Raw genomic sequence first — 18,129 nt, 5'->3', positions numbered from 1 at the left:
TTCACTAGTTAAAATACATTTTCTACCAAATGTCCATATGCTATCCTTGATCTTTGTGCAAACCTTCTTTGATATCAGTAGGAGTGCGTCTGGGGATTGAGCGTACATGGCTCTCACTTTGGAGACAAAACTCCCAGCCCCAAATTAAAAGTGTAATTCAGCCTACTCCACAGGCTGAGGATGATATGCCAGCTGCATGCCATTTGAAAGAGCTGAGATTCCAAACTTTCACCTGGTAGAAAGTGGTAATCTCTAGCTCTAGAAGCTTAAGGATACCCACTAACATTCAGAATTCAGGTAGGTTGGGAGGGGAGGGAAAATAAGATAGAAATTAGAGTCGAGTGGCTTTATTCTTTTTTTTTTTTCTAAAGGTCCAGTATCCTGCATCCTACCAAGGCAAGGAAATACTTTGAGTGAAAGTGGGAATGCTCAGCTTTCCAGTGGGATAAAGCATTTATCTCTAGCCCTGCTAGTTCACAAGATATCACACTTTTAAACTATTCCAGACTTACATTGGTTTGAACTCTGTCTTTTTTTGACACTAGTCCAGGAGGGTCTGAAGCAGGTCCCAAATCTTGGGCCAGTGACCTCCTCAATCCCTTCTGTACAGTCAAGTATGTTTTAGAGACCAATTTCTGAGATGAGGTTACAGACAGAGTAGCAGCTGTAAATTAATCTGCACTGTCATACGGACCTAGTGAATATTTCAGGTGTGATACAGTAATATGTTGAGTAGGTCTGGTATTTGTTCTGTGGATTATACAGAATTCTTATGGTAAAAACTGCATCACCAGTATGTGGATTACTTGCTATTAATAGCTTTATATTTGCTCCGATAATAGAGTAGATAGGGGATTAATTTTTAGTTTTGTTTTAGTGAAGGTTTAGTTTGATTTTTCCAGTGAAGGCAACAGGATACACCTGTCTAAACTGCGATAATGGATGGAACCTTCCTTCATGTGGAAAACAACTTTCCTTTATTGTAAGATCATTTACTTTCCTGAACTGTAGTAGCTTCAGTCTTTGAAATCAGAGCTCTGAGGTTCCAGATTCAAACTGTCTCATGTGGGGGCCTGAGCTGACTGGGTGCTTGGGGAAATACTTAGCTAATTTGTAATCTGCTGCCACAGATGTGAAATACATCTCTGCCCTAGTGCTAAGATGTGGTGCATAACTTTGGTGCTGTGGGTATTAGAATACCCTATGCTTCTGCTGATAGATGTGGTGAGGGTCCTTTCCTGAAGGAGTACAGAAATCTCTGTTGGAGAAAAGACTCCCTGGGATGTGGGAGACAGGGAGTGTTTAAATTTGGAAAACAAGTGGCTATTTGGACCTGGAGCATTGGGACTTATTTCTTCCAGGTTGCAGCCGCAGTGAAGTCTGATGGAATCTCAGGACAGACATGGGACAATGGTTAGAGGTTGAAGCTGGCTAAGTTCTCGAGAATTTCTGTGTTACCTTGTTGCCATAGGAAGGGCTTTGACTGGGTCCTTTCCATGTGCAGAAGTGGTCCTTTGATTGCAGGCATGAGCTGGAAGGTTTAATATGTTGGTTTCATCTTAGTGTCTCCTTTTCTTCCTTTTCTCTGGAAAGATTAGAAATGCTGAGAGACATTCTTGCTTCCTTCCCTTCCATTAACAAGCCCTCAGGTGATATGATTTGGTTTATGCTTCTAACAAGATGATCATGGGAAAAGCGGAATGTAAATGCTCTACTGCTGATGGCTGTAGGCCCACCAAACCAGCACAGAATGATACTAGAAATGACTAGGAGAAGGGGAGCGATGGCAACCCAAGACACTGGGAAGCCTGGTATGGGAGGCACCTTGCTCTGCCTTTCTACGGGAAACAAATACAATTGGATGTTGTCTAGTGTTTTAAATTGCTTGGGGGGAGTGTAGAGGGTAAGCTGGGGTAGAAAAAAATACTTAGCGGCTTTGGAGGGAATAGTTGGGACCAATGCAAAGCTGAATATGACTCTTGCACTATACCATGAATGAACTAGATCCTTGCGCAAGAATGAATGTCCCTGCCAGCTGTATAAATCATATATAATCAGTCATTTACTACTGTCAGTATTCTGTATCCTTTGTTAAAGGAGACATGCACAATTACAGTTGGCAGCACTTACCTGACAAATGCATTATCTTCATTCTTATTATCCCTTCTGATTTCACTGCCCAAAACAAACAGAACTGTCTGTAGTGCTGGGAAGATCCTACTTAAACCACCCCAGAGCTCGGACTACCTCTGACAAGGTTCTTGTTCAATTTGCATAAATTGGACAAATGTGCAGAGAGTTGGGGGTGTGGAAGCACTACACATTCATCATACGTAGGCTTGGCAGAATTTAATTTTGACTGATAATATTAGTGTTTACTTTTAAGCATTTTTCGATTTTTATCAATTTTAAATTTTCACAGCTGTAGGAAATTAGGAGGGGTCAGACGATAATTATTGAATGACAGTTGATGTTGAGAGTCAAAAAGTTAAAGGTTCATAAGCATTAAAACGCAATTTGTCGACATCGTATGTCAAAGCGTATAAAGTAAATAGCCTGAATACGAACTCCAATAAGTTCTCAAGAATCATTTTTGTTACATTGTCTATCTGTACATTTTGATAATTATCAGTGGAAATATTTTTGTGTCAGTTTGTATGTTTACGTATATTGAAATCAATGTTTATCTACATTTATGGATAAAAATCTAATCCTTCCAAACCTAATCGGGTGCTTGCAAGCTTTGATCTACACCGAAAAGTTTTGCCAGGATAGCTGTGTCAGTTAAGAGTGTGAAAAAATCAAACCCTAACCAACACAGCTATGCCAGCAAATACTGTAGTATAAACATAGTTATGCTGACTGTAGGGGGCTTTACTGATATAGCTATACTGGCTAACTCTTTCTAGTGTAGAGAGGACCACATTGATAATACTGAGAGTCTCTTACAATAGAGGAGAGGCACAACACAAAGGGTTTACAGACATAAATTAAGCCTCACAACACATCTGTGAAATAAGTCATGCTTCTGGCTTACCAGTGTCCAGGATCTCTTTTTTAATATACAATTTTTTTTGGTGGGAATGGGAGAATTAGGCTTTAGGGAGGAGCAAACACCCTGATGGAACAGTTGTGTTGATAAGACTTTGCTAGCCTATTGGAATTCCCTGCTGTCATGCGAGATGCTTGATGACTTGTCAAAATCAGTGCTTCAGAGCATTGGATGCTTATTGGTTGCTGATGTCATCTAGCCTTAATAAACAGGAGGGGTCCATCCTGTGTACTGCTTGCACTTGGCAATTTCTTCCTCTCTGACAAATTTGACAGAATCTGAAGCCATTTTTCGGATGTGTGGCATTCTCATTGACTGATGTTTTTCAACTACAACGTTCCATCGTATTCATAGATTTATAGATTCATAGATATTAAGGTCAGAAGGGACCATTATGATCATCTAGTCCGACCTCCTGCACAATGCAGGCCACAGAATCTCACCCACCCACTCCTGCGAAAAACCTCTCACCTGTGTCTGAGCTATTGAAGTCCTCAAATCGTGGTTTAAAGACTTCAAGGAGCAGAGAATCCTCCAGCAAGTGACCTGTGCCCCATGCTACAGAGGAAGGTGAAAAACCACCAGGGCCTCTCCCAATCTGCCCTGGAGGAAAACCGACCCCAAATATGGCGATCAGCTAAACCCTGAGCATATGGGCAAGATTCACCAGCCAGATACCCAGGAAAGAATTTTCTGTAGTAACTCAGATCACACCCCATCTAACATCCCATCACAGGCCATTGGGCTGTGCTGCTTATATTCAGTTAAGGGCTCTTACAGGGAATGGGAAAGAGAACCAAAATGTAAAACTATAGTTGTTATTACATACATACACACACAAAAGATGTTAAAAGAACATTATTGAGGTTTCAAAGTCAAGCACTCAGAAGTTGGGAAATGTCTGAATTAAGGTTTCCCTTGCTACCTTAATTTGGCCCTCTTTGTGAGTATCCATTATAATACCATTTTGAATTACATGATCACATTCCATTTTTTCCACTCTGTCCCTCATGAACTAAGGAGTCTGAGGCTCTGCACTTCACCGGGACATGGGTTTGTTTTTTTTCTGTAGTGGCAACAAACATCAGTTTTTGACTCTACTTGGTAAGCTCTCGGGGCAGCAGAGCCTTGGTGCTTTATTTATCTGTAAAGCACCATGTCCACAATGATTTTGTATAAAGAACAAATTTAGTAATAATTTTAGCCAAATTGTACAGTTTATCCCTCTTCCCCAACTCAGGTGTTGAAGAGGAATTGGTTTCCTTAACAAGACACCACTCTCACCAAGTGCGCATTGCACAGAGAGGCAGTCAGTGTTGAAAAGCTGACCTGGGGCCAGTAAAATCTGGAAAGGGGTGGAGACATCTGGGCTGACAGTGTTCCTTGTGGGCCTTCTGAATATTCTAACCCCTCTTGTTTGTGAAACTAAATTCCAATAACTGCTCTGCAGTGTGATCAGTGTCTCCACTCCCAAGGCTGCTTGATCTGTTAACAGTATTTTTGTGCTGTTTCCATGGCAATAGCATGCTCTTTGTTCCTCATGGTGATTGTTGCTTTGAGGATTGATATTGTAGAAAATGTTTGGCCTTTTTGTCCCCCAACAAGCTTTCAACCAGCCTGGGGGTCTGCAGCTGGGAGGGGTGGGATAGTGGGAATGTGCCCACTGGCAGAATCGATGTGATCACAAAGTGGTGGTGGAAGGAACTAGCCCTGTGGTTTTTAATGTTAATAAGATGGTTGTAAGTGTTGGCTTGTCCCTAACTGTGTTTGTTAGCGAGGGCTTGGCACCTTGGAGTTACAGACAGCCATTTCAGGTTCTGCCTGTACTCTTGTAACTGCATATGAGACACTTTCCCCGAGACACATTCATGCATAGTGACAGGCCCAGACCCACACTCTTTTGTACGTTTGCTCGTAGATGGTGTTTTGCACACCACATTAATGCAGTCATTAATTCTTATGAAACTTATCCCAGTTTGCAAGGAAAAGCAGGCAGTGCTGTATGCTCCCATCTATCCCAGTAAAAGGCATTTATTATCAAAGTAGGAGGGGCTCTGAGAAGCCAGCAAAGCAGTACAGTAGAACCTCAGAGTTACGAACACCTCGGGAATGGAGGTTGTTTGTAACTCTGAACAAAACATTATGGTTGTTCTTTCAAAAGTTTACAACTGAACATTGACTTAATACAGCTTTGAAACTTTACGTTGCAGAAGAAAAATGCTGCTTTCCCTTTTTTTTTATAGTTTATGTTTAACGCAGTACTGTACTGTATTTGCTTTTTAGTAATTTATTTTTTATTTTGTCTCTGCTGCTGCCTGATTATGTACTTCCAGTTCCAAATTAGATGTGTGGTTAACTGGTCAGTTTGTAACTCTGGTGTTCGTAATTCTGAGATTCTACTGTATTATGCTATTCTCTATGGCAGCTCCTGCTGGGCTACGTTAGGCCGTGATGGTTCTGTGGTAACCAGAACCTCCTCTACAAATCAGGGTATTCCCCAATGTACCGCATGCTTTGGGGGGTTTAGGATTGTAGCAGTTGAGGAACTGCCCCCACACTTCTATTTTTTTAAAAATGTTAAGTAGATCTGGGTCTTGTCATTAATAGTCATCGTTTAAAAATAGACGAGAGCAGAGCGAGGTGATTTGGTATCAGGATTCACATCAGAATGAACTGTGATAGCTTGTCTTTTCCCCCAGAATACTGTGTGTTCGCCTTGTGATCTGTGGTTAGGAAACCACACTCTTCTTGTGTGCCACTGCCTAATGGCAGTTTAATTGTAGGTGCTTTTGAATGGCAACTATTTTATTTTCCCTGTCTTAACTCTCCTCCCTCCCCTCGTCCCTGATTTTAAGTGCTGAGCCATCATAAGAACAGCCATACTGGGTCAGACCAAAGGTCCATCTAGCCCGGTATCCTGTCTTCTGACAGTGGCCAAGGCCAGGTGCCCCAGAGGGAATGAACAGAACAGGTAATCATCAAGTGATCCCTGTCACCCATTCCCAGCTTCTGGCAAACAGAGGCTAGAGATCATTCTTGTCCATCCTGGCTAATAGCCATTAATGGACCTATCCTCCATGAACTTATCTAGTTCTTTTTTTAACCTTTTTTCTGTGCAGAGCAGCAGATGTATAAAAGACCAAGGTACTTTCTATGACATTGTTTATCCCTGTCTTTCCTCTTCCTTCACCTGAGAATGCACCTTCTTTAAAGTTGAAACTGCAGCGTGCAGGGAGCTAGTTGTATAGGGTACTGCATGGACAGGCTCATTAACTGATTAGGCACCAGGTCATTTAAACATTTTGCAAAAGTTAAATTTTGATCCAGAAAGTTGCTTGTTTCATCAAGGTTGAGTGTTGGAATCCTCTCCTTTAAGAGGAAATGTCTACTGTAAGGGCTCAGCTCAATGCCAGATGGAATCCTGACAGAGGATAGAGCATGGTGGATCTTCACCATTCCAGTCCCTACTATTCCAAGCGCAGGACACTGGAGATATGAAACCGATCTCCACAGAATCACTAGTTTGCATTGGTTCGCAAAATGATATGGATAATGTATAACACGGCATAAGACGGTCATATTGGAGAGATGACAGGTTTCAGAGTAACAGCCCTGTTAGTCTGTATTTGCAAAAAGAAAAGGAGTACTTGTGGCACCTTAGAGACTAACCAATTTATTTGAGCATAAGCTTTCGTGAGCTACAGCTATTTATGCTCAAATAAATTGGTTAGTCTCTAAGGTGCCACAAGTACTCCTTTTCATATTGGAGAGATGCACCATTTGTGCAGTGACTAGACAGAATTGTTTAGTTATCTTTACCTCAGTCAAATGCAAAAAGCTGTTAAGGATACAGGGTTGAGCTCCCCAGTCAGAAGATGTCAAAATTGAGACTGAATGCACAGCCTTAATGCTGCTACCTTGTACTCATTCATTACAAAAATCTTTAATGACACAATCATATCCTATTGATTATACATTCATATCCAGGATTTCTACATCCTTACACACACATATTTGGGTTTGTAAATATTTCATATTTTTTATTTTTTAAAGTTACACTAACTTAATTGACAGAATGCTCAAGTATACCTTTGGCCTAGATTTTTATTTTTCTTCTCTGTGAAGTGTGTTTTAATTTAATTTCTATAGTATATGTATAACAGGATATCCCCCTTCCTTCAACTTGGAGACAAATACCTCTCTGGAAAGTAACTGTAACTCATACATGTTTTCTCAAATAAATACATAGAGTTGTATTAACCATATATTTTGATGATTGAATTTTTATGTAGAACTTTATTTAGTCTGCATTTTAATGTGATTTATCCTCACATTGTTTTAATACAGTTCAGATATATTTGCGTGTTTAATGGGCTGTCTTTAAGAATTGCTAGCTTGTTTAATTTTGCATACAGAATTTTTTCATGTTCAACATGGATTTTATAATTCTGGTTAAACTGTATTACACTGAGAAAAATAGAAGTACAGTAAGAGGTATCAGTGAAGTAAAGTTGATGACATACTCACTGAAGAAGTTCATGTTGTAATTACCTTGTAAACACCTATGTGGAATAGCATACCATACTTTTCACTATTTGTGTTAGTGTAGAACATTTTACTGTTTTTATATAAATAACTCTTACAGACTTTGTGTGGCATATGCATAGCAGCTTACAGTATTGCACATGTGTACCTTAGCTTTTGGGGTGTGGGGGGAGGGGTAAAATAACATATTTAAGCAATAATTTGTGATCATACAACTGAAGATTGTATTGTGGTATATATGCACAAGGGACAGACTTAAAAGTACCTCTTAAGGCATTATTTTATCAATTTCTAAATTATAAAAAAAATCTTTTAGATGCACTTACTGTTGCATTAAAGAAAGATTTTGAATTTAACTTCATAGGTTTCTTAAAAAAGAATACCTCAGAAGTACCAGTTTCCAGAGCAACATCATGCTGAAGGCTTGTAAAAATTGCAAATAAGGTTTATTAATTTCATAATCTTACACTACTTAGTTGGATCTGTCCTGAACCCAGGTCCTCTTGACTGATTCTTCCTGCCTAATCAAGAAACTATACCTTCTGCTGTGCCTGACAATTTGTTTATTAAAAGATCAGAGTGTGAAATTTTATGTCTGTTTAACACTCAGTAATTCACTATTAAACTACTTGACACAAGCTCAATTTATGTTAATACTGTCTTGATTAAGTAGCAGTTATTACCATTCACTATCATTTGGCCAAACTAGTTCTTAGCAGATGTCTCAATAAAGGAGCCATCCAGCTATGGCATATTCCAGTTAAACAGAGCATATTATATTCATATCTCACATTTAAATAGCACCTTTCATTCCAAAGTATTTTAGTACCAGGAAAAACCAGCAGTTCTAGAAGGGGAAATGTTGTATTATGACCAGAACAAATTCATATCCTGTGATACCTGTTTATAACTTTTACACACTGCTCATATCACTTACAGTTTTTAAAGTCTTGTTGAAAATATTCATCTGGTACCTTGCATGGAACTCTGTTTATGTACCTTGTGTGGAAGAGGGTCTGACCAAACCTGCCTAGATTTGAGCGGATGCCTCTAGGGACACTAAATATTTCAAACCTCGTGTTTAAACCGCTAAGTTATCCCCTCCAGTCAAGCCTGAACCTCCATTTCTACTCTGAGCACCTTCTCTCTCATTTTCTTTTAAAATCATTTTATCTTTCCACAGAAAATGTTTGCATCAAACCTTCTCTTCCTCAAAATCCTTTCCATGCCTTCTTTATTCACATACTCCAAATTTCATTCACAACACTCCCTTTCTGGGTTCTGTGGAAGGGAGAGAGGTTTGTTCTCCCTATGCAGCACTTCCTTCCCTTCCTCCAGGTTGTAACATTCCTAATTTAGTCCTCACAGCTCCCTTTTAGGTATTCCTTAGCTTCATTTTACTGGTCCGGGACAGTCTTTTTAAAAGTATGGGTGCAAGCCAGGGCTGTGCACGTGTAAAGTTAGATGAGCAAGTATTGGGTGCTTTGCATGTGCAATTCATGGGCACACAAATTTGCACCTTAGAGACATTTCCAAAGTCTCATTGGAAAGATAGGTTTAAGATGCTCCAGAGCTGATGTCTGATCCACGACCCCAGGTAAGTCACTAGCCTTATTCTGTTCATCTGAAAAATGGTGTTGATAATGTTTTACACTTACATAGTGGGCATGGGTGCAGAGAAAGGGTATCAGTGCAGAGGAAAAGGAACATGCTAGTCTGGGCAGTGATCTGCTGATCTCAGAGCTATATGGATATGTGTTGTGAATTTGAGTTCAGGCCCTGAAGTTAGTTGACCAGTTGTTGTAACATATGAGTTTCTCAGGGAGATACTTTACCTGGGGGGGATGGGGGGTGGGGGGGTGGCTACAGTGGCCTCTGTTGCTGCTAGTGTCCATAGTCTGAGGGCTGTCTTATTGCCTGGAACAGCACTGTGGGCAGGGGACAGTGTCCTTTACCCTTGTGATTTGTGTTGTGTAATCATATAGCTATATAAAAGTCCTTGGTGCTTTACAACACAGAGAGAGGCAGTGCTCCTGCACGGAAGAATTTAGACTAACACACACATCCCCACACTATGAATTGTGAGGAAAGGGGAGTAGTAGGGCCATGTAGGGTTCCCAACTTTCTAATAGCACAAAACCGAACACCTCTGTCCTGCCCCATTCCCCGTCCCTTCTCTAAGGCCCTGCTCACTCCATCCTCCCTCCCTCCATCACTCACTCTCCCCCACCCTCACTCACTTTCACTGGGCTGGGGATTGAGGTTCAGGGGGGCATGAGGGCTTTGGCTGGGGGTGTGGGCTCTGGGGTGAGGGCTCTGGGGTGAGGCTGGAGATGTGGGGTTTGGGGCACAGGAAAGGGCTCTGTGCTGGGGCAGGAGGTTGGGGTGCAGGGACGTGAGGGCTCTGGCTGGGGTGTGGGCTCCAGGTGGGGCCAGAAGTGAGGGGTTCAGAGTGTGGGAGAGGGCTGGGGCAGGGGGTTGGGTGCAGGGGGGGTGAGGGCTTCAGCTGGGTGTGCAGGCTCTGGGATGGGGCATGGGATGAGGGATTTGGGGTGTAGAAGGGTGCTCTGGGGTGGGGAAGGGTGTTGGGGGTGTGTGAGGGTGAGAGCTTTGGCTGAGGGTGCGGGCTCTGGGGTGGGGCATGGGATGAGGGATTTGGGGTATAGGAGGGTGCTCCGGGCTGGGTCTGAGGGGTTTGGAGGGTGAGAGGAGGATCAGGGCTGGGTCAGGGCCCGGGAAGGGGTTGGGGTGCAGGCTCTGGAAGACGTTTACCTCCGGCAGCTCCCAGAAGCAGCGGCATGTCCCCCCTACAGCTCTTATGTGGAGATGTGGCCAGGCGGCTCTGCGCGCTGCCCTGTCCACAGGCGCTGCCCCTGTAGCTCCCATTGGCTGCGGTTCCCAGCCAATGGGAGCTGCGGTGGCGGTTCTTGGGGCAGGAGTAGTGTGTGGAGCTGCCTGGCTGCCCCTATCCGGAGTTGAAAGGGGACATGCTGGCTGCTTCTCGGGAGCCGTGTGGTGCAGAGGCTAGCAGGAAGCCTGCCAGCCCTGCTGTGCAGTGCGGCCAACCAGACAGTCAATGGCCCTGTCAGTGATGCTGACCAGAACTGCCAGGAACCCTTTTCAACTGAGTGTTCCGGTCGAAAACCAGACACCTGGTCACTCTAGGGCCATGGCTGTGAGCACCCCCTTTTCGATTGGTTGTCCCTGCCCACTAGTTCTGTTATTGATGAGTGCGGAGGGTAAGTAAGCAGGGTGGTGAGGCTTCAGTGGCAGTGACCTTCCTCACCTCCTTTAGGCTCATATGTCCCTGCCATTCGTCAGCTGCATTATTGATGAGGTGGAAGGGTGAGGGGAGGGGCTGGATGGGAGTGAGTTCTGAGTTTGATTTACTGTAGGCATAGTAATGTTTGAAGGAAATCAAAGATATGGCGAGTGAGAGCTGGTGAGAGATCCGGTGAGGATTTTTGAGGGTCTAATGGGCCTTGTAGTGGAGTCCTCCTCTATTATTCATGCCCTTTGAGCTCTTAGCCAAGCTGTTCTGAAAGCATGATGGGAAAGGATGAAAGGAAATTAAGCCTATAATGGCAGGTGCCGATAGGAAGAAGGGGCTGTTAAAAGTTTTGTGGCAAACTAGTAATATAAGCAGCGTGTTTGAAAGAAAGAAGGCAAATGTCAGCCCTGAATGTCCAGGAGGCTACAGGACGCTTCTGTTCCAGCAGCAGCACTCTGTGCCTTGGACCAATTGGAGAGTCCCTCAGTAGTATACAGACCCAAAGGAATCTCTTTCCAACCACCGCTCTTCCCCCCCATTTCTTCCTCACCAAACTGCTGAGGTTTGAAAGAAGCCATTCATTCTTTGTAGCTGCTTTCAGAGATGGTGCTAAGAAGCTTTCCAGATGTCGGTTAATGTGCCGCAGGATAATACTATGGACAGCTTCACGCGAGAAGGCTTTGGCATGTTAGGAATGATTGTAACGACTAAGACTTGTTCTCATGGTTCCCAGATCAGGAACTAGGATCTTCTCGTCCTAGGCCGAGTCTAAAGATGATGTTATTGTGCTAGTGGTCATTTCTTTAAATATATTCAGCTTTCCTTAGAGCTTTAAACTGGTTCATTTTGGGATTCTTCCCCTCCCCACCCCTCAATCTTTCCCTCTTTTAAGTTATCACTACCTCATGCTGGAGAAGCGCTGTGTATCCCAAAGGGCTTTTTGGTGGGGTCAGAGATAGGAGGCTTTTAATGTGGTGGATCCATTTCCATAATTGATCTGGGATATTTGTGCTGTGACCATTTTCTTCCCTGAGTCCTCAGAGACTCCACTGTGAGTGGCCAGGATGTAAAATGAATTATTGCAGACGAGCAGAAAAGTAAGAGCCCAGTGCAGCAGCTGGGAACTACCTTGGGAAGTGGAGGACAAAATGCATATAAACAGGGGGGCGGAGGGATGCCCTTATAGGCATGGGTGAACTAGAGTGCCTCATATTAAATGAAGATATTGATATAATAGGCATCACAGAAACTTGGTAGAATGAGGATAATCAATGGGACACAGTAATACCAGGGTACAAAATATATCAGAAGGAGAGAACAGGTCATGCTGGTGGGGGCGTGGCACTATATATGAAAGAAAGCATAGAATCAATTAAGTAAAAATCTTAAATGAACCAAACTGTACCATAGAATCTCTATGGATAGTAATTCCGTGCTTGAATAATAAGAATATAGAAGTAGGGATATATTACTGACCATCTGACCAGAATGGTGATAGTGAATGTGAAATGCTCAGAGAGATTAGATTTCAGAGTAGCAGCCGTGTTAATCTGTATTCACAAAAAGAAAAGGAGTACTTGTGGCACCTTAGAGACTAACAAATTTATTTGAGCATAAGCTTTCGTGAGCTACAGCTTATGCTCAAATAAATTTGTTAGTCTCTAAGAGAGATTAGAGAGACTATTAAAATAAAAAATCAATAATAATGAGGGCTTTCAACTATCCTCATATTGACTGGGTACATGTCACCTCAGGACGGAATGCAGAGATAAAGTTTCTTGACACCTTAAATGATTGCTTCTTGGAGCAGCTAGTCCTGGAACCTGCAAGAGGAGAGGCAATTCTTAAGTGGAACACGGGATCTGGTCCAAGAGGTGAATATAGCTGGACCGCTTGGTAAAAGTGACCATAATATAATTAAATTTAACATCCCTGTGGTGGGGAAAACACCACAGCCGCCCAACACTGTAGCATTTAATTTCAGAAAGGGGAACTATGCAAAAATGAGGAGGTTAGTTAAACAGAAATTAGAAAGTACAGCACCAAAAGTGAAATCCCTGTAAGCTGCATGGAAACTTTTTAAAGACACCATAATAGAGGCTCAAATTAAATGTATATTCCAAATTAAAAAACAAAGTAAGAGAAACAAAAAAGCACCACCGTGGCTTAACAGCAAAGTTAAAGAAGGAGTGAGAGGCAAAAAGGCATCCTTTTAAAAAGTGGAATTTAAATCCTAGTGAGGATTTAGAAAATAGAAAGGAGCATAAACTCTGGCAAATGAAGTGTAAAACTATCATTAGGAAGGCCAGAAAAGAATTTGAAGAACAGCTAGCCAAAGACTGCAAATGTAATAGCAAACATTTTTTTAAGTACATCAGAAGCAGGAAGCCTGCTAAACAAGCAATGGGGCCACTGGGCGATCAAGATGATAAAGGAGCACTCAAGGATTATAAGGCCATTGCGGAGAAACTAAATGAATTTTTTGCATCGGTCTTCATGGCTGAGGATGTGAGGGAGATTCCCAAACCTGAGCCATTCTTTTTAGGTGACAAATCTGAGGAACTGTCCCAGGTTGTGGTGTCATTAGAGGGGGTTTTGGAACAAATTGATAAACTAAACAGTAATAAATCACCAGGACCAGATGGTATTCACCCAAGAGTTCTGAAGGAACTCAAATGTGAAATTGCAGGATTACTAACTGTGGTCTGTAACCTATCATTTAAATCAGCTTCTTTACCAAATTACTGGAGGATAGCTAATGTGATGCCAATTTTTAAAAAGAGCTCCAGAGGTGATCCTGGCAATTAGAGGCCGGTAAGCCTGACTTCAGTACTGGGCAAACTGGTTGAAACTATAGTAAAGAAAAAAATTGTCAGACACATAGATGAACATAATTTGTTGGGGTTGAGTCAACATGGTTTTTGTAAAGGGAAATCATGCCTCAACAATCTACTAGAAATCTTTAATGGGGGATTCCCCATGTGAACAAGGAGGATCCAGTGGATATAGTGTACTTAGATTTTCAGAAAGCCTTTGACAAGGTCCCTCACCAAAGGCTCTTAAGCAAAGTAAGCTGTCATGGGATAAGAGGGAAGTCCTGTCATGGATCAGTAACTGGTGAAAAGATAGGAAACAAAGGGTAGGAATAAATGGTCAGTTTTCAGGATGGAGAGAGGTAAAGAGTGGTGTTCCCCAGGGGTCTGTACAAGGCCCAGTCCTATGCAACATATTCATAAATGATCTGGAAAAAGGGGTAAACAGTGAGGTGGCAAAATTTGCCGATGATACAAAACTACTCAAGATAGTTAAGTCCCAGGCAGACTGCAAAGAGCTACAAAAAGATCTATCAGAACTGGGTGACTGGGCAACAAAATAGCAGATAGAATAGAAGTACTTGTGGCACCTTAGAGACTAACCAATTTATTTGATCATGAGCTTTCGTGAGCTACAGCTCACTTCATCGGATGCATACCGTGGAAACTGCAGCAGACTTTATATACACACAGAGATCATAAAACAATACCTCCTCCCACCCCACTGTCCTGCTGGTAATAGCTGATCTAAAGTGATCATCAAGTTGGGCCATTTCCAGCACAAATCCAGGTTTTCTCACCCTCCACCCCCCCACACACAAGCTCACTCTCCTGCTGGTAATAGCCCATCCAAAGTGACCTCCCACCCCACTATTACCAGCAGGACAGTGGGGTGGGAGGAGGTATTGTTTTATGATCTCTGTGTGTATATAAAGTCTGCTGCAGTTTCCACGGTATGCATCCGATGAAGTGAGCTGTAGCTCACGAAAGCTCATGCTCAAATAATTGGTTAGTCTCTAAGGTGCCACAAGTACTCCTTTTCTTTTTGCGAATACAGACTAACACGGCTGTTACTCTGAAACCTGTCAAAATAGCAGATGAAATTGAATATTGATAAATGCGAAGTAATATGCATTGGAAAGCATAATCCCAACTATACATATAAAATGATGGGGTCTAAATTAGCTGTTACCTCTCAAGACAGAGAATCATTGTGGATAGTTCTCTGAAAACATCCACTCAATGTGCAGCGGCAGTCAAAAAAGTGAACAGAATGTTGGGACTCATTAGGAAAGGGATAGACAATAAGACCGAAAATATCATATTGCCTCTATATAAATCCATTGTATGCCCACATCTTGAATACTGCTTGCAGATGTGGTTGCCCCATCTCAAAAAAGATATATTGGAATTGGAAAAGGTTCAAAAAGGGCAACAAAAATGATTAGGGGTATGGAATGTCTTCCGTATGAGGAGAGATTAATAAGACTGGGACTTTTTAGCTTGGAAAAGAGATGACTAAGGGGGGGTATGATAGAGGTCTATAAAAGCATGATTGGTGTGAGGGAAAGTAAATAAGGAAGTTTTATTTACTCCTTCTCATAACACAAGAACTAGGGGTCACCAAATGAAATTAATAGGCAGCAGGTTTAAAACAAACAAAAGGAAATATTTTTTCACACAATGCACAGTCAACCTATGGAACTCTTTGCCCGAGGATGTTGTGAAGGCCAAGACTACAATACAGTTCAAAAAAGAACTAGATAGATTCCAAGATGGGCAGGGATGGTGTCCCTAGCCTCTGTTTGTCAGAAAGTGGGAATGGGCGACAGAGGATGGATCACTTGATGATTACCTGTTCTGTTCATTCCCTCTGGGGCACCTGGCATTGGCCACTGTCGGAAGACAGGATACTGGGCTAGATGAACCTTTGGTCTGACCCAGTATGGCCGTTCTTATGTTCATGAGTAGACCTTGGGTGTGTCTTAATTTACCAAATGTACTCTCTTAAGCTTTGTCTACACTAGCACTTTTGTTGGTGAAACTTTGTCAAGGGTGTGAAAAAACACCCCCCCCCCCCGACAGACATAAGTTTCACCGACAAAAGTGCCATTGTGGACAGTGCTATATCGGTGGGAGACGCTCTCCTGCCCACATAGCTACTGCTGGTTGGTGGGAGAGTTTAATTATGCCGGCAGGAGAGCTCTCTCCCGCCAGCATAGAGCAGCTACAAGGGAGATCTTATAGTGGCACAGCTGCAGCGGTACAGCTGTGCCACTGTAAGGTCTGTAGTGTAGACATAGCTTTAGGAAGGGCTGCAGAGTGGTACATGGGAAGCAGGGGAGCATGGAGCTACAGGATGATAGCCACAAACCCAGTGCCAGGAATTGCTTTGCTTCTGAACAAAAAAATCCCGAAATAGCCTCTGTGTGCATAGACTTTCACTGAATTCAGCCATCCTCAAAAAAATCATGGCTGGGGTAATATTTTCAAAGTATCTAAATCACTTGGAAGCCAAAATTCCATTTACTTTCACTGGGAATTAGGCTCTTAGGTGACTTAGGTGCTTTTAAAATTTTTACCTTAGATTTTCTAAGAGCCTTTAACAACCACGCATTGGGTATGAAGATTTGCTGCTTTCCCTGCAGGGGATCATCTCTGAATACTCTTGTACATAAACTACTTTTGGGATGGGTGTTGGCAGGTGAGCATGCTGGATTTAACTTTGTTAAAGGACTAGTTAGGAAGACACTATAGTGCAGTGGTTCCCAAACTTGTGCAGGGAAAGTCCCTGGTGGGCCGGGCCGGTTTGTTTACCTGCTGCGTCCTCAGGTTTGGCCAATCGCGGCTCCCAGTGGTTGTGCCCTTTGCTGCTCCAGGCCAATGGGAGCGGCTGGAAGCGGCGGCCGATCGAACCTACGGACACGGCAGGTAAACAAACCGGCCTGGCCCTCTAGGGGCTTTCCCTGCGCAAGCGGCGGAACAAGTTTGGGAACCATTGCACTATAGTGTACACTGTGCTTTAATGATGGGCTGGGGAATCATAAATGCATTATATAGCCTCTGCAAGTGACATAAACAGGGAAGATGAGTGGAAATGGTAGTTCCTTAGAAACGTCTTTGGGTCTCTGTTGAGAATTGCATCTGCAGATACCCGCTCTTGATACAGTCACCCATGCCAGTGAAGCCTTAATAGTCTCTCTACATGAGACATTAGCCTGTTTTACTTCTTGAACTTTGTCTATGTTACTAACATTACCTGTTGCTAGCATGTGTCCGCAGTGAGTGTAGCTGAACATAGTTTAGCTGCAAGTGTTGCTGACGGCAAACCATGGTCAGTAATGATTAAGAAAGCATCATTAAAGCTTTGTTCTTGGTTACACTTGCAATTGAACCATGTGCAGCAGTGGTTCAGCTACACCAGTTTCCAGTGCCTGTTGTTGGCAGCAGACAGTTTTTGTAGCATAGAGCAGGCCTTTGAACACAGGGTGCAGCTGTGTTAATTAGTCTGTGATTGTAATGTAATTACTCCTCCCCCCATCATTATATGCAGGGTTAGTGACACACTGTGAAGGAGATAAATTGTAAAAGTTCCAGAAAGCTTCAGCTGGAAGTTTCCACCAGTCTGGGAAGATGGGTAACTGGCAGAGAAGCCCAGGCTGGTGGAGTCTCATGCAGAAACTCTGTTTACAAGGTAGGAAAATAATGTTCTTTTGTGAAACTTGTGGATAACTGCAGGAAATTTCCCTGATACTCTTTTGAGGCTGTTTATGTTTTTAGCTCGTTTTTGCAGATTACTCACATGCTTGCTTGGGTATCTAAATCAAGTCTCTCTGGTGTTACTGTCTCTTTAAAATAGAATAAGCAGGTACATTCATGCAAAAAACAGCTGAGCAAAGCAGTAGCTAGGGGTCTCTGTGTAGCTACATTAGGCAGCAAAGTGGGAGACCCATGTTTAGATTTGAATTCAGTCTTCCACTCCTTCTGTCTGTAAATGACTTAATATTGCAAAGGAATGTGCTCAACCACTAGGGGTAAGGTGCAGGCCCTGTGACTTTAAACAAAGGAGATGTGCCTTATCCTCCATTGCAACTGCTACAAAGGAGGAGAGATTGGGAAATAAAAAAGAAGCTGCCTAAGTGTGAGAGAGCAGGGAAACACTACTCCCTTCCATCCGAGGCAGTGTGATTGGAAAGTCCTGCTCTGGAGAACAGGTAAGCTTACCCTGGAAAATAAGGGGGAGGGAGAGCAGAGAGACAATGTTTTATATAAGGCACTCTGACTCCATTTGGGTGTTTACTAATCCTGCCTTGCTTAATAATGTCAGTAGGTGAATGGTTCCAACTAGGCTTTGAAGTTAGAGCCATGAAGCAGAGTTCACGACATTGCGGCTCTTTGGCTGGAGAGCATAGTCTGCAAGGCCAGCTACTCGGATCTGTTACAGGTTG

The 18,129-nt window shown here is 42.8% G+C and overlaps 1 protein-coding gene across 8 annotated transcripts in view; it reads left to right on the top strand.

Moving 5' to 3' along the window:
* NDST2 (N-deacetylase and N-sulfotransferase 2) overlaps positions 1–18,129 on the top strand; it is a 234,919-nt gene that overhangs the window by 108,946 nt on the left and 107,844 nt on the right. The window contains exon 1 of one of the 8 annotated variants that reach the window (XM_048856871.2): positions 17,769–17,895. The exons of the other annotated variants lie outside the window; for them this stretch is intronic. The gene's annotated coding sequence lies outside the window, so the exon portion shown is untranslated. Of the gene's footprint in view, positions 1–17,768; positions 17,896–18,129 lie in introns of those variants that run through there. 8 annotated transcript variants of the gene reach the window in all.

The sequence above is a fragment of the Caretta caretta genome, chromosome 7, assembly GCF_965140235.1.
Source record: "Caretta caretta isolate rCarCar2 chromosome 7, rCarCar1.hap1, whole genome shotgun sequence".
Taxonomy (NCBI): Eukaryota; Metazoa; Chordata; order Testudines; family Cheloniidae; genus Caretta; species Caretta caretta.
This window is presented reverse-complemented; position numbering and strand designations above follow the sequence as displayed.